Here is a 16,083-nt window from a genome sequence, read left to right as displayed (position 1 = left end):
CCTAACCGACTGAGCCACCCAGGCGCCCTTCTTTTTCTCTCTTTCAAAATAAAAAAACTTAAAAAGAAAATCCCACAGCTAACATCTTAATGGCAAAAGCCTGAAGGCTTGCCTCCCAAGATCAGAGACAGGACAAGGCTGTCCACTCTCACCATTGCTAGTCAACATCGTGCTAGAGTTTGTAGCTAGCGCAGTCAGGCAAGAAAAGGAAATAAAAACATCCAGACTGGAAAGGAAGAGTCCGGTCGGCCGCGCCTGGACCGCAGGCTTTTCTGGGTCTCTAGGGGGAATGTCAGTTTGCGTGCGCACACACATGCATATCTGTGCGTGCAGTATTGTATTGGTGCGTGTGGCACCTTGTTCCTTGGAAATGTGCCTTGGAACTGGGGAATGGAGAAATGTACCTCCACGATTTGGCAGACGTGACCCGTGCGACCCCTATGGTTTCTCCTAGGTCTCAGGGTTTCTTTTAAAGTTTCAGATGGTTATTTCCACTTTATAATATTTGTGCTATTTTCATAAGGAAGCAGTATTTTCGGTGGCTTATGTCCAACCAGACATTACAGTGGGGGCAAGGAGGGTCACGTTTATCTGAATTCCAGGACCCCGGCCACCTGGATGGTGCAAATACCTTCTTGGGAGGCGCCGGCTTGCAGGGAGAATGAGCCCACAATTCACAGCACGTGCGTGTAGGCTACGAGCAAGCGAGCAAGCAAGCAAGCACGACATTGGGCACTGACCTCATTTCTCCAATCCTCACTTTGCTGCCCTTTAAAGGAGGGATAAGAATTTCTTCGTGGCCTCCGGCTCAGGATTGGTGAGGTATTGGTAACAGGTGAAAGTGCTCTGAGGGTCCGCTTTCTTCTTGCCCAGAGGTGGACTGCGAGGCCTTGGCCGGCCCCCGTGTGTTCTGTTCCTTGCAGGTTGTGAGGGGCTTCTCTGAGGGAGACCCGTGCCTCCTACCCGCCCCAGCACTGGAGGCCTCAAGGGCACTGAGGCCCAGGCTGTCCCACCGCCAGGTCTTTGGAGATGCTCCAGTGATTCCACAGATATTTAGGGATGGCAGTTTTGAGGAACAATCTAAGAAACATCTGTGCGGTAAGCAGAACCAAGCCGCCCCCCCTCCCTGCACCCCTCCCCCAAACGTCCGCGTCCTAATCCCCAGAACCTGTGAATTGTTAGCTTACATGGAGGTGGGGAATTCAAGCTGCCGATGGAATTAAGGTTACTATCAGCTGATCTTAAGATGGAAAGATTATTTTCAATTAGCTGGATGGGCCCAATGTGATCACAAGAGTCTTTAAACATGGGAGAGGGAGGCAGGAGCAGAGAGGGAGAGAGGTCTGAGGAAGGAAGCAGAGTCAGGGCGGAGCAGTCTAAGGACTTGATCTGCTGTTGTTGGCTTTGAAGATGCTGGAAGAGACCCCGAGCCAGGGAGTGCAGGCACTAGCTGCTAGAAAAGGCAGGGAAATGAATTCTCCCCTAGGGTGCCCAGAAGGAACACCGCCTTGTTGACACCTTGAGTTTAGGGACCCAGATCAGACTTCTGACCTCTGGAACTGCAGGTAAGGCATCTGTGTTACTAAGTTTGTGGCCTTTTGCTACAGCAGCAGCAGGAAAACGAATATATTCCAGAAGCTACTGCCCTGCCAGCTCTCTGCCTGTACTGGAAACGCCAGCAGATTCACGGGCACGGACTCCATCTGTTGGGCTTCAAGTGCATCGATGCACTTGAGAGTGGCCCTGAGGCCCTGCGGGCCTGTGGGTAATCAGGAAGAGGTGCTGGCCGGCCTGCGAGGAGGCCAGACCTCCAGCCGGGTCCCAGACTCACCCGGAGCCCCAGGAGGGAGCAGGCCTGCCACCTGCGTGGGGGAAAAGGGCACTGACTGACGGCCTGAATCTAAACCCTGGATCTGCCCTTTGTTGGGTGTATGATTGTGGGCAAGATACTTAGCTTCCCTCTTTCTCTGTTTCCTTACCTGTGAAATGGCGATAACAGTGCATACCTCACAATATTGTTAGATGAAGTGAGTTCGTGCAGAAAGTTTGGAACGATGCCTGACGCATAAGCTAAAAAAAAAAAAAAGTGTTAATTAGTGTTATTTGTATTAAGATGACATGAAAGGGCTGGTGTCTTTAGGTGATGAACAGTCTAGTGGGGAGACCCATGTGTGTGTGGGGGGGGTGGGATGGGGAGCATGAAGGAGGAGGGAGGGATTCTTTCTCTGGGGGTCGGGGGCTCAGGAAAGGATGGATAGAGGTCCACTGACGCTTGAGCTGAGCTTCCCCCTTGCACAGAAACATTTCTGTTCCTTTAGTCATTCAACAAACCTTGACTGAGCCCCTCCTTTGTGCCAGGCACTGCGCTGGGAGCTAGGAATACGGCTGCGAACCAGACAAAGTCCTGCCTGCATGGAGCTTACAGTGTGATGGACGGCTCTGGCGACAGGGACCAACAAAGCAATGCAAAAGATCAGGGGGGCCCAGTGCTCTGATGGAAACCACAGTGGGTAAGAGGGGTGAGGTGTGTGTGTGTGGGGGGGGGCACTTTATACTGGATGGTGGAGGGAGCGGTGAGCCATTCTAATGGGGTAAGAGTGAATCCCGGAGTTTCACATACCAGCACCGCCACCGCTGGGAGGCCTTGAACAAGTCACTTGTCTCTGTGCCTCAGTTTGCTCATCTGCAGCGTCAGGATCATAATAGTATCTACCTGCCACAACCGTAGGGTTGTGGAGCGGAGTCAATGAATTAATACAGGTGAAGTGCTTAGACAGTGCCTGGCACGTGGGTAAGTGCTACAAGCGTCTGCTTCTTCCGCTTCCAGTTTTCTAGCAAATGGAACAGCCAGGGTGAAAGTCACGAGGTGGGAAAGGGCTTAGAATGTTGGAGGAGGAACAAGAAGGTCAAGAGCGGACAAGGGGAGTGTGGCGAAGGATGACGTTAGGAAGGCAGGGGTCTGGGTAGCTACCCCTCCATGGCCAGTCATTATCCAGGGTCAGCTTGGCCCTCTTACTGCTCAGAAGCCCGCCATGGCTCCCCACTGCCTAGTCATAGAATTTCCACCTCCCGGTGTGGTTTTCAAGGATCTCCATGTTTCAGCCTCTTCTCTCTCCTCCAGCGTGATTTGCCTGCCTCCCAATCCCCCATCTGCCCTGCTCACTTGGAGCCTCGGATCTTCTTCTGGAAGTGCTTGGTGTCTGCTCACCCAGGCTCTTCCTTTCACCGGGAAGCCTGGAGCCCAGAGAGGGGTGTGACTAATCTAAGGCCACGCAGCAGAGTAGGGGCCAAGTCTGGAGCCCAGGTTTTCCTAACGGAACCACAGTTGATAGTTTCCTGGGTGGGTCATTTTAACAGATGTTGTGTGTATCACAGTGTGATTTGAGTTGAGGAAAGGGCGAGAGGCAGGGAATGAGGAAGGTGGAATCCACTAATGGAAATTCTCCTCAAAAACATTTGTGTCTGGGCCCCTTTCATGCTCAGCACACTGTTCCTCAGAAACAGAAGCCATTTGTGAGGCTGGGACACAGGGAGTAGACCACATTGTCTGCCTTTGCTTGTGTCTATCCATTCCTTCCCTGGGAGAGCCGCGGAGATCCCCATCTGCTAATGGGCTGTTGTCCAGGCTCCAGGGTCACGCTTAGGGAGCAATGGCAGAGCCTGTCACAGTGGCCTGAAGAGGAGTGAGATTTAGAAAGGGGGGGACTTCTGGGCACCTGGGTGGCTCAGTCGGTTAAGCGTCTGACTTCGGCTCGGGTCATGATCTCGCAGTCTGCGAGTTCGAGCCCCACGTCGGGCTCTGTGCTGACAGCTCAGAGCCTGGAGCCTGCTTTAGATTCTGTGTCTCCCTCTCTCTCTGCCCCTCCCCTGCTCATGCTCTGTCTCTCTCTGTCTCAAAAATTAAAAAAAAAAATTTAAAAAGTACACTATAGAAAGGAGGGACTCCTCAAGGAAAATGTCACTAACCACTTGAAAATCTGTATTAGTCTATTGGGGCTGCCATAACAAAATACCACAGACTGGGGGCTTAAACAGTAGAAATTAATCTTCTCACAGTTTGGGAGGCTGGAAGTCCAAGATCAAGGTGCCACAGGGTAGGGTTTCCTCTGTGGCACCTCTCCGTGGTTTGTAGATGGCCTCCCTCTTGCCGCCTCTCACATGGTCTTTTCTCGGTGGGCACACATCCCCTGTATCTCTTGGTATGTCCAAATTTCCTCTTTTGTAAGGATACCGATCAGATTGGATTAGGGACCACAGTGACCGCCTCATTTTAATGGAATCACTTATTAAAAGCCCTATCTTCAGGGCACCTGGCTGGCTCAGTCCGTAGAGCATGAGACTCTTGATCTCAGTGTCATAAGTTCGAGCCCCATGTTGGGCATGGAGCCTACTTAAAAAAAAAAAAAAAAAAAGCCCTATTTTCAAATAGACTGACATTCTGAGGTACAGGGTGGGGGTTGGGATTCAACATGTAAGTTTTGGGGGGGACACAGTTTAGCCCATACCAAAACAAAACGCCAATCAATACTCAACCCTGGGCAGGACTGCAAGGACTGAGGCATCAAGAGTTGGGCATTCTGGGAAAGTTGCCTGGAAGAGAGAAACTTGAAGTTTTGGTCAAAGGGAAGAAGGCATTAACAAGGGCCTGGAAACACATGCATGATGTGTCCCTGGGGTCTCGGGGCTGGTGGTTGTTCCAAGGGGTGAAAGCAAGGGGGAGTTAAGCTGTGAAGGGCCTGGGAGGGCAGGAGAAGGGCTTGGGCTTGATTGCATGGGGCCACTGATGATATTTGGAGCACAAGAAAGATGGTGGCTGTGCTTGAGGCCAGAATCAGGGAAATGACAGATTCATGGTTCTCAAATTTGAGCACGCATCAGAATCACCCGGAGGGCTGGTGAAACCAGATTGCTGGACTCACCCTTCAGGGTTCCTGATTCAGTGGGTCTGGGATGGGGCTTGAGAATTTGCATTTCTGACAAGTTCTCAGGGGATCCCCTAGTGCTGTCTGTGTATCACCTTGTGAGGACCCCTGGGAGCTTTGCTAGAGGACAAGAGTGGCGGTGGGGAGTGGGCAGACGGGGGTATATTTCATCTCCCAAAGCGTCCGAGGCACAAGCAGTGGGAAGTCTCGCCCCCACCAACTGCCATGCTTCACCGACAGGGAAACTGAAGCCTCGAAGGTGATGGCTTTAGTACTGGGTATTTTCTAGGCCCTGAGCCTGGAACCTCGGGCGTCTCGAACCTGGCATCTGGCACCTCATGCAGGAGGGCTCACTGGGGCACCTGCTTCTGGGTATACTGAGCTAGGGAAAACAGGTCCCAAAGAGCTGGGTTTCTCTGAGTGTGCGACAGACAGCTAGCTAGGGAGCCTGAGCAGAACTAGCAGGAGGCGGAGCTTTCCTGCAGCTCGGGGGCCAGGCGCGCCGTGGTCCCGCCCCGCCCCTCCACAGACTCCGCCCAGTCTGGCCCCGCCCTTTGCACGGCCCCGCCTCCCCGCTGGGTAGTGTCCTCACCCCGGTTCGTTGAATGTGGCCGCCTGCCTGGCTCCTCTGGTCTGGCTGAGTCAGGCTCCGGCTGCCAGCATAGTGACCCCGGGACAGCTGAGAATGGAGACTGGCGACAGACAGGAGAGAGAGGAAGGGGTGTGGCCAGGTTGGGGAAGGAGTGCTGGACCAGGAGCCAACCGACCAGTCCCATGGGGGTCTCATCTTGAAGGACCGTATGACCTAAAAGCACTTGTTGAACCTCTCTGGGCTGCATTCACTCGATGAAAACACAGTAGACCCAGCGTGCGCCAGGTGCTGGGATGTGGTGGTGAACAGGACCCACGTGGTTTACAAGCTCTGGTTAAGGGCGTGACCACTGAATCCCAGCTTTCCACCCTACTGACTGGGCGACCTTGGGCAAGATAATCAACTTCTCTGTACTTCATTATCCCCTCATCTGTAATTTGGGAGTAATACCTACCTCCTAGGGCTGTGGGGGTTAAATAAATGTGCACTTGTAAAATCCTAGGAATCGTGTCTATTAAGCACTATTATTAAGTGCATAAGGATCTTCATTATTAGCTAATGCTATCTTCAAGCTCCCTCCTGGAGCTTGTATTCACTGACTTTAATTTAAAATTTCTGGGGCCCCTGGGTGGCTCAATTGGTTGAGTGTCTGACTTCAGCTCAGGTCATGATCTCACGGTTCATGAGTTCGAGTCCCACACTGGGCTTGTTGCCGTCAGCCTGTCAGCACAGAGCCCACCTTGGATCCTCTGTCCCCCTCTCTCTCAAAAAAATAAATAAAACATTAACATTTGCTAGGGAGCCTGGGTGGCTCAGTCAGTTAAGTATCCGGCTCTTGATTTTGGCTCAGGTTGTGATCTCACAGTTAGTGAGATTGAGCCCTGCATCAGGCTCTGCACTGACAGTGTGGAGCCTGCTTGGAATTGTCTCTCTCTCTCTCTCTCTCTCTCTCTCTCTCTGTCTGGCCTCCCCCACTCTCACTCTCTCAAAGTGAATAAACTTTAAAAATTATTAAAAATAATAAAATTTCTTTATCATTATGAACCTATAAAGAAAGAACATAAACATTAAGTCCCCATCACCCTATTTTAGGAATTAAGCATTATAAATACATTCCTTCTAGTCTAACTTTAGTCACACCTTCATATCCCTTGCCCCTGAAGCCTCTAGAATCTCCTGCCTCCAACCCATCCTCTACAGGGCTCCTAGTCTGTGAGAGATCCAGATAGGAACCAAATTGGACCCTGCCATGACTCTGCTTGAAAATTTCCACCTATAAGATAGAAAACCCCCCTTGACATCCAGACCCTTCACTTCTCATCCTCACTGACTCTTCCTGTTCGGTCTTCGCCACCCAAGACCAAAGTTCCTCTTTCCCTTATTTTTTTTTTTTTTTTTTTTTTTTTTTTTTTTACTGGGGATTTATTTTTGAGAGAAAGACAGACAGTGCGAGCAGGGTAGGAGCAGAGAGAGGGAAACACAGAATCCGAAGCAGGCTCCAGGCTCCGAGCTGTCAGCACAGAGCCTGACACGGGACTCGAACTTACAAACTGCGAGATCATGACCTGAGCCGAAGTCAGATGCTTAACCGACTGAGCCCCCCAGGCGCCCTTCTCTTACCATTTCTTAAGCATCCCTGTTCATTGTATGTGTTGGCCCCTCTGCCTGGGGGTCCTGCGCATCCCTTCTCTCTCTTTCACTCATTCTGGGAGGAGCATCATCTTTTGATTCCCCCCCCTCCCCCCAGGCTCCTGAGCAGGGTCCCTTGGTGTGGGTGTGTGTCCGTGTGTCCATCTTCCCCTAGACTGTAAGCTCCTGGCAGCAGGCCCTCTGCTGACTCATTTTCATCTGCTCCTAGTAAAGGAAAGGCACGCACCACACTACATCGTTGGAGTTGACTGTATGGGGCACTGTGTGAGGGTATGGTAGGTGTGGTCACGCAGCGACTCCAACGCCATCATTTTCACGGGGAATTACAGTCCACCAGCAGTGAAACCGCTGAGCAAGAACACAGAGGTCATTAAATGGAGTCCCCGTTTTAAAGGCATTCCAGCACAGTGTGATTTCCCACCGTGCCCCGTCCCCGTCCCCAGCCCGTTCCTGCTCCATCCCTGTCTCCTCTCTCTGAGGACACTGGGTTCCTCATGATGAGTGGACATTCCCCAGGGACTAAGATGTAGGACGTGCAGTGACTATGTGGCGGATCCAAGAGGCTTGTGGCTTTGTGGAAACCAAGTGGATGCCAAGCCTGGCCCCAGAAAGCCTAGGTTCTAGAAGCAAAGAAGCTTCCGGAGCAAGGGCTCCCAGCCTGTGTCCATCCTGTCAGCTATGTTTGTGAAGCCGAACCTCTTCACAGAAAGAGGGGAGCCTAAGTCCTCATTTAAGTACATTGGAAATAAACCAGTAAGTGCCTCAGACTCCAGGGAGGGAGCTGGGTACCTGGGGGAGGAGAACAGGGACACTTCTGTGCCCCTATGGCCATTTTGAGTTTTGTACTGTAGTCACATCTGATCTATTTAAAAAAAAATGAAATCATATGTTGGCTGGTAATCAGAAGAGTCAGGTTCTAGTACTGCAAATACCAATTACTGGTCTGCTCACCTTGGTCTCTCTGGGCCTCACTTTAATAACCACCCAGTTCTCAGCTCAAAGAGTAGGCACAAGGAAGACCTTTGTAAACTCAGTGGGGCTGGGTGCACTTAATTATTATTTACTCTTCATGCAGTTCGTCCCAGCTGACAATAACCGAGCCCTTCTCTATGGCCACAGTGTATGGGTCTCTCCATACAAGTGTGGGTGTGTATGTCTGGGCCTGAGCGGGTAGGTCTGGGTGTGTGCACTTCCGGACGTGTCAGGGTAGTGTGGGGGATGACTGTGACATTGGCCATTAGGGGTCCCTGCCCCAAGGATGGCTCCTGATGCAGCAGGACAGGTGACCAAATGAACTACGTCCTCTAACGCTTTTCACCTCTGTCAAAGGCCAAATAGAGGGATGCAAAATGTGGGTGCACAGAGGAGGGGACATAAATTCAAACAGGGGGCTTTGCACTGGCTGTTCCTCCTGCTTGGAATGCTCTTCCCCCTGGGCCCTCAAGGCCCACCCCCTTGCCTCCTTCAACTCTTTGAGGAGATGTAACCTTCTCAAGGAGGCCCACTTGACCACCCCATTTAAGTAGCAACTCGACCCAGCCCTCCCCGAACTCATCTCTGCTTAACGTTTAGCCAAAGCCCTTACTTCCAATAGGAAAGTTACTTACAATAAAACTAATTTAAAATACTGTATGTTTCACTCGTTTCACTGGTCTATGTCCCTCCTTAGAATGAACGCTCCATGACGGGAGGGACAATATCTGTTTTGCTCACTGCTGTGTACCACCCCACCCCCCCGGGCCTAGAATAGTACCTGGCATAGAGTAAGACTGTACATATTTGGGAATATGCTGGTGACAGGGTGGTGCTCAGGGGGGGATGGCAGAGAGGCCAGGGCCAGGCCTGGGGAGGTAGCCCGAGGTCTGAGACTGCAGCAGGGGAATAAAGGAGCACCTGTGATGTGGGGATCTGATGGGGAGGTGGATGGTGGAGGTGGGAACATTCCAGCGGACGCGGGGAGGAACACACGGCCTGGAGCGGCGTGCCTGGCTGGTTCAGTCAGTTAAGCATCTGACTCTTGATTCCAGCTCAGGATATGATCTCGCAGTTTGTGGAATCAAGCCCCGTGTTGGGCTCTGAGCTGGTGGCTCAGAACCTGCTTGGAATTCTCTTCCTTTCTCTCTGCCCCTCCCCCAGCTCATGCTCTCTCTCGCCCTCTCTCTCTGTCTTTCTCTCTGTCTTTCGATAAAATAAACATAAACAAACAAAAAAGACATGGGCTGGAGAAAACCTGAGACATTTGGGGGGCCATTCTCCAAATTCTAGCTCCGTGCCCATCCATTCCCTCTGCTACTATGAGAATCTAAAACTGTTAATATGGGGGAGGAGAGATTCAGGGGCCCTTCTGGTTTGGGGAAGGTGATGGTGGACACATTTGCGAAGACCAAAGGCCACCAGCATGTTCCTTGCCTATGAGAGAATACCTGGGGTGGGGGGGGGGAGTTGGGGGCGGGAGTTGAGACGTGTTTATAGGGGAGGAGGCACCCGGAGTCCCTGTGATGTTGGTGGCTGGATTATAGACTCGGTGAGAGCAGAGATGTTTCTATGAACATGAAGAGCAGAGCGCAAAGCCCAGGTAGAGGGCGCTCTTGGGACCAGAGGCCAGAGAAGAAATGGACCAGACACTGAGGCCAGGATGGGAAGGGCCTCACAGGGCAGGTCAAGGAGTCAGGAGAGAACCCTGGGGGTCCGGAGAACACAGGAGTCCCTGGAACTGAAAGTAGGAGGTGGCAAACAAAGGAAGGAAGCTATATTTGGGAAGAATCGCTTCTCAGGGGTCTTTACCAGTCTTTCCGGAAGGGAGGGCAGGGGGGAGCATGCTCTCTAAGGCTTATACGCAGAGGAGGGGGGCAGAGTAGCCATTTCACTTTCGTGGCCCGTTCATTTACTTTATCACACACTTAATGTTTCTGGACTCTAGGCTGGGGTCTGGGGGATGCCATGAGGAATCAGTACTGAACTTTGACCCCATGCAAGGGAGAGGGTACCCTGGGAGAGATGTGACGGCCCTAGAGAGGCTGTGGTTACACCCAGCTGGGCAACCAGGGAGGACTGCCTGGATAGGAGGCATCTGAGCTGGGCTCTGAATAATGGTCAGGGATTTGAAAGTCGGCTGATCCATAAGAGAGGCCATTTGACTTAGGCACTCCAAAGCCGGGGATTTTGATGTGCGCTATTTCATGTAATTCACCTAGCAACTCTCAGAAGAGGTTGATCTTGGGACCAAATCCAGAGAGGGTAAGTGCCCGGCCCTAGGTCACCAGCCTGAAAATAACAGTTGATTGGAACCCAGGGCTGTTGGACTCCTGGCCAAGTGCTCACCCTGCGAGTCCACAGCCGCCCCTGGTTATTTGGAGTTCTTTTCACTGCTGCTTTCCAAGCTGCTACGGAGGAGTTGCCGGCTAATCTCCAACCCCCAGGATCTTGATCTGCCTCTGCCTGACCCCGGAGAGGATCCAGGACACAGGCCAATGACCCGATCTCCACTCCTCAGTGGTTGGCCAAGGGCAGGTAGTGGCCAGGACGGAAAAAGTTTGTCAGACTTTGAGTCCGAGGGCTTGTGGCCGGTTCCGGCTGTGCCATTAATGTCCTGGCTGTACCGCCTTCAAAGCACTTGACCTATCTGGGCCCTTCAAGTCTCCTTCGCTGTCAAATGGGGGCGCGGTTCACCCCAGTATCCCCCGCCTTCAGGGAGTCAAGAAACTGAGGACAGAGGGGGCACGGCCGTCCCAGAGAAGAGTTCATTGTTATTTGGAGGGACTGGGGGTTGCCTGCACCGCTAGAGTGATTAAGGGAATGTCACCGGACTGCCTCCTGCAAAGCCGACCTTCTCGGAGCCCTTACCAGGCTCGGAGCTAAGTGCTTTCCGCACCGTAATTCATTGAGTGGCGCATGGATTGGAAAACACTGGAAGGAGTGCTATCATCAATATGTATGGTCTGTGAAGATGATGATGATAAAGCCGTCTCGCAAAGCATTGTAATTAATGGACTCAGAAGTCTTTGAGAGCAACTGAGAGCTTTGCAGACTGTGTGTCCTAGCCCGTTGGCACAGCCCTGGTCCTTCCCTTCCTTCATCTGAGTGACCGACGTTCTCAGTGTAAAGGCAGCCAGCTCCCCACCCTCGGCCCCCCATCCCTGGATGAGGTATTTCGGCCCCAAGCCAGGCCAGCTCTGAGATTCCTATTCCCGGGCAGTGCGGCTATGGCCCCAGGAGGACAGCCAACAAGGGGCCCAGCAGCTTATCGCTCTGTGGAGACTCTCCAGCGGGCAGACTGTCTCCACTGCTGCTGAGCCAAGCTGATAATGAGGACAGACCCTTGTGTTTACTGTGGCTGGGAGAGTGGGGCCTCCTGGGGGCGGTCCCGGCTCCTCTGGGAACAGACTGTCTGTTTGCTGAGATACCATCGCATTCCTGCAGCCTTGGCCACCCCAGGATGGATGGGGCGGGGGTGGCGGGTGGGGGGAGTTGGGGTGGGGTGTGGAGATGGGAGAGGAGGAGGAAATATGACAGCTGCCGGCCCTCTGTCCCCCTGGGGCCCACGCTGGGGAGGCTGCCTTTGCACTGGATCCTCCGGGGGTCTATGGTTTTCTGGTCTGATCGTTAAGCCCTTCATACAGGTCATTAATAGCCAACACAGGCCCACTTCACTCTGTAGTTTACAAAGTATTTTCTCAACAATGATCTATTTTGTTCTTCCAGGGAACCTTCCATGCAGGTAGTCTGGGGTGATGGAATGTCACAGAAGAGAGATGCCCAGCAAGGCCGGAGCAGAGGCCCACGGCACGGCCAGACACTGGGGTAGGCGTTGAATGAGCCCCAGCTGACCAGGCAAACCCACGAAAACACTAACACGGAGAGTGCTTTCTGCAGTAGTGACTGTCAAGAGATTTTAGTCCACTTAATCCTCACGACAGATCGTATGAGGTCGGTGCTGTCACTGTATCCATCTTACAGCTCAGGAAACTGAGGCAGACGCAGGCAGAAACCAGGAGGGCTGAGACTGGAACCCTGGCAGTATTTCTCCAGAATCTCCCATTTAACCACTGAGCTACACACCCAGCCAGCGTAAAGCCAGCTAATGATAGACAGGGTCCTACCTGGCTTACGAAGGCAGTTGGCATTTACAAGTGCACAGGTGGCCTAGCGGAGGCAAGAACGGGCTTCGGAATTAGGCCTGGATTCCACTCCCCGCACTGACACCAATGAACCCTGAGGCTGACCCTCCCCGGAGTCTGCATTTCCTTCACTGGGAAGCGGAAGGAACACCTGCCTTAGCGGTGGGTGTGAGAAATGTTGGGTGAGAAGATTCTGGTGTATGGCAGATTTTCATTAAACGATTACTTTTATTACTTTGACAGATGAGCTGGGGAGGTGGCCTGCTCAAAACTGAGACTTGAGAAGAATCTCTCTTAAAAGAGAGGCCCAATCTTCCTCGGCTATGGGGGCGCAGAGGAGGGGTGACAGCTAGCTGAAGGGATCTGGCGGCTTCAGAGGACACGGCACGAGCAAGTGGTTGGGACTCTGGCTTCAGAGCTCAGCAGACTCGGGTTCAAGTTCCGGTATCCAGCACGTGCTCACTGGGTCTCCTTGGGGAGTCGCTTAACTTCTTGGAGACTGTGGAAGGAGGACGCTGAGAGTACCTTCCTCGTAGGGCTGAGAAGAATGGGTGGAATCATTCAGGGAAAGGAGTGCTGGGCACACCGGCTGGCACATAGTAAGTATTCAACAAAATGCTGCCATCAGTGGGAGTGGGGGTGGGAGTGGGGTGGTACACAGAGGAATGGCTCCAGCAAAGGGGTCCATGTGCTCGAACCTGGAACCTGAGAATATGTGACATTACATGGAAAGGGGGATTGTGGATGCTGGTAGACTGGAGGTAGACCGCTGACCTTGAGCTGGGGAGATTATCCTGGCTTGTCAATGTGGACCCACTATAGTCACCAGGGTCCTTACGAGTGGAAGCAGGAGGGAGAGAGAGAATTAGTGTCAGAGTGATATGAGGAGAAAGACTTCCCCGGCCATTCTTGGCGCTGAAGACGGGTGAAGGGGACGTGAGCCAAGGAACACCGGCTGCCTCTAGAAGCTGGAAAAGTTCCCTCCAGCCCCTGGAAAGGTGTGTGGCCCTTCCAACGCTCTGATTTTAGCCCAGTGACACCTGTTTTGGACTTCAGACTTCCCAAACCATAAGGCAATAAAATTTGAGTTATCCTAAGCCACTAAGTTTGAGATCATTTGTTATAGCAGCAAAAGGAAACTAATACAGGCTGTGAGTTGGTCCTTGGAGACTGGCCGGATGGTAACAGGCAGAGGTGGGCCTTAGACACACAAGAAGAAGAAACTGTGCCCTACGGCCGTTAGGCTAGAAAGCACAAGGCATTTTTGAGGTCCGGTGGGAAAAGTCTGTTGGCCTCTTTGCAAAAATGGACACAGTTCTCCATCCTTGCCCATATCCTCTTTGCAGTGTGACTAGGCAGCTCTCCTCATCAAGACATGGAGTCCGCTTCCCCCGCACCTCGAATCTGCACTTGGATCTATGGCTCGCATAGACAAGTTCTGAGCCTGGGCTTCAAGAGGTTTTATGCGCTTCTGCACACCCTCTTGCGGTTTTTGAAACCCTGCCTCCAGTCTATGACCGAGGTCAGGTGTGCCAGGCAGCTCTAAAATGACTCCCAATGGGGCGCCTGGGTGGCTCGGTCGGTTAAGCATCCGACTTCGGCTCAGGTCACGATCTCACACTCCGTGAGTTCGAGCCCCGCGTCGGGCTCTGTGCTGACAGCTCGGAGCCTGGAGCCTGTTTCAGGTTCTGTGTCTCCCTCTCTCTCTGCCCCTCCCCTGTTCATGCTCTGTCTCTCTCTGTCTCAAAAATAAATAAACATTAAAAAAAATTTTTTTTTTAATAAATAAATAAATAAATAAATAAATAAATAAATAAATAAATAAAATGGCTCCCAATAATCCCCACCTCCTGAGATTAATGCTCTGTGTCACCTGCTCCCATTGAGTGTTGGCTGGGCTTGGTGCCTCGCTTCTCACAAATAGAAGGCCGCAAAAGACGTGAGTCGGCCCTTCTGAGATCAGCTTACACAAAGAAAGACTGGGTGGGTCCCATCTTGCTTTCCCTTTCTTGTTCTCTTGCTGACTTGCTTTGAGGTAATCCGACTTCTGTGCTGCAGGTGTCTATGGAGGGCTCCATGTGGCAAGGAAATGATGTCTCTGGCCGAGGGCTAGCAAGGACCCGAGACCTGCCAAAATCCACGTGAGTAAGTTTAAAAGCAGATCCGTCGCTGGAGCCTCGATGCCTTGACTCTAGCCCTGTGAGAGTCTTCGAGCCGAAGACACCCCCGAGGGGCATTAGGCTTCCTGACCCCCAGAGACTGCGTTGGTGGTTTTTAGCTGTGTAACTTGTTACGTAGCTACGGATAACTAATACACCATCAGATGAGTCTGCTGGATGATGAGTGACACATGGCCTGGTCACTTCCTTTCACCCAGCCAGACAACCGCTGGATGTGAGAGTGAGGCCATCCCAGACCAACTAGCCCTTAGTCAACCTGTCAGCTGCTTGCAGACGTGGGGTTGGGCCAAGCCAGGATCAGCTGTGCCTGGCCCAGAGCAGCAGAAGTCCTGCCTGAACTTGGACCCGGCTGCAATGATATACATTGTTGTCTTAAGCTACTAAGCATTGGGATGATTTTGTACCCAGCAGTAGCTGACTGATACAGCCTGTGTAGCCGGGGCTGTGTGCACACAGTAGGAAATGGGGCTGGGAAGCTGTGCAGGGGCCTAATGTGGAGGGCTTTGCTGCCAGGTTAAGGCATCTGGAGTCTAATTTGCGGGCAGTCGGGGCAGGTTTCGAGCAGGAGAAGAAGGTCATGATCAGAGCTGTGGTTGAAGACATTTCTTGTGGCAGTGGCATGAAATGGAGGCAGCGGGATCATTTAGGGTGCCGCTGTGTCATGAGGCTGATGGGCAGTGACGGAGGCTTGAAATTAGGAAATGGTGAGGAATGGGAGAGAACAGTGGAGGTGGAATCAGTGAAAACCGTTCTGGACTGGGTTGGGGGCCTGGCATTGGGAGAGTGGAAGTCGACACCCAGGTTTTGTTCCTGGGAGCCTGAATGGTCGGTGGTGCTGTTGACAAAGACGGGAGATCAGCACGGCGGATAGGGAGACGGGAGGGGTGATTTGGGGTGGACTGAGCGTTCAGTGCTAAAGAGGCCTGGGAAGAGGCTTAGGAGACAGTGACTCAAGACTGCAAAGGGAGCTTTATCCCCTGTCTAGTGTACTGTCAGGTCTCAGATTGGGCAACTGAGAGAGCGTGAGCAAAGGCCTATTTACAAGAGTGTGCAAAGAGTTTGCGCATTGCACAGGGGCGGTGAGTTAGCCTGGGCTACCAATGGTGAATTAGCCTAGGGCTACCCATGGGCTATGAACAGCAGCTGTTATCACCCCCTAGGACCGAGAAGTCCCCAAGGACAGGAGCAGGAGCCAGAACCAGGAGGGGATGTTGTAGGGAGAGGGCTGCCTTCTAGGGGCTGTGGCCTTTGGTAGAAGATGCAGATGACCCATGGCGGCCCAGCAAAGAGGACACAGGGGAGTAAGTAGCCTGACCACTCCTTATTCCTGCCTGGGAGCACTTTCTGGTGTCCCTCGTTGGCTGAGTCCACCCTGAAGGCAAGGGCAAGGTGGCCCATTGATGGAGTCCCTGCACAGCAGCCTCAAAGGATGCAGAGGGGCCAGAGTAGAGGAGGGTGAGTAGAAGATACCTGGCCAGATGAAATTTCTGTAGCTTAAGTCAATCAGTGACCCCGGTTCTGGCAAAGGAGATTTGAGGGGATCTCTGCTAGAGAGGGTCTGGGAAAAGGTTCTTGACTGTTAGGAAGGAGACGGCAGGAGAGCTGTTCTTTGTTGTGTCTGA

At 52.5% G+C, this 16,083-nt stretch overlaps 1 long non-coding RNA gene across 1 annotated transcript; it reads left to right on the top strand.

The window, feature by feature from the left end:
* Positions 1-2,378: 2,378 nt before the first annotated feature.
* LOC125167321 (uncharacterized) lies at positions 2,379-12,641 on the top strand. Its single transcript, XR_007152759.1, has 3 exons — positions 2,379-2,510; positions 11,866-11,964; positions 12,525-12,641. It is a non-coding gene; the product is annotated as an uncharacterized LOC125167321 (long non-coding RNA).
* The last annotated feature ends 3,442 nt before the right edge of the window (positions 12,642-16,083 follow it).

This window comes from Prionailurus viverrinus, chromosome B3 (assembly GCF_022837055.1).
Source record: "Prionailurus viverrinus isolate Anna chromosome B3, UM_Priviv_1.0, whole genome shotgun sequence".
NCBI classification, from domain to species: domain Eukaryota; kingdom Metazoa; phylum Chordata; class Mammalia; order Carnivora; family Felidae; genus Prionailurus; species Prionailurus viverrinus.
Note: the sequence above shows the minus strand (reverse complement) of the source record. Positions and strands in the feature narration are given on the sequence as shown.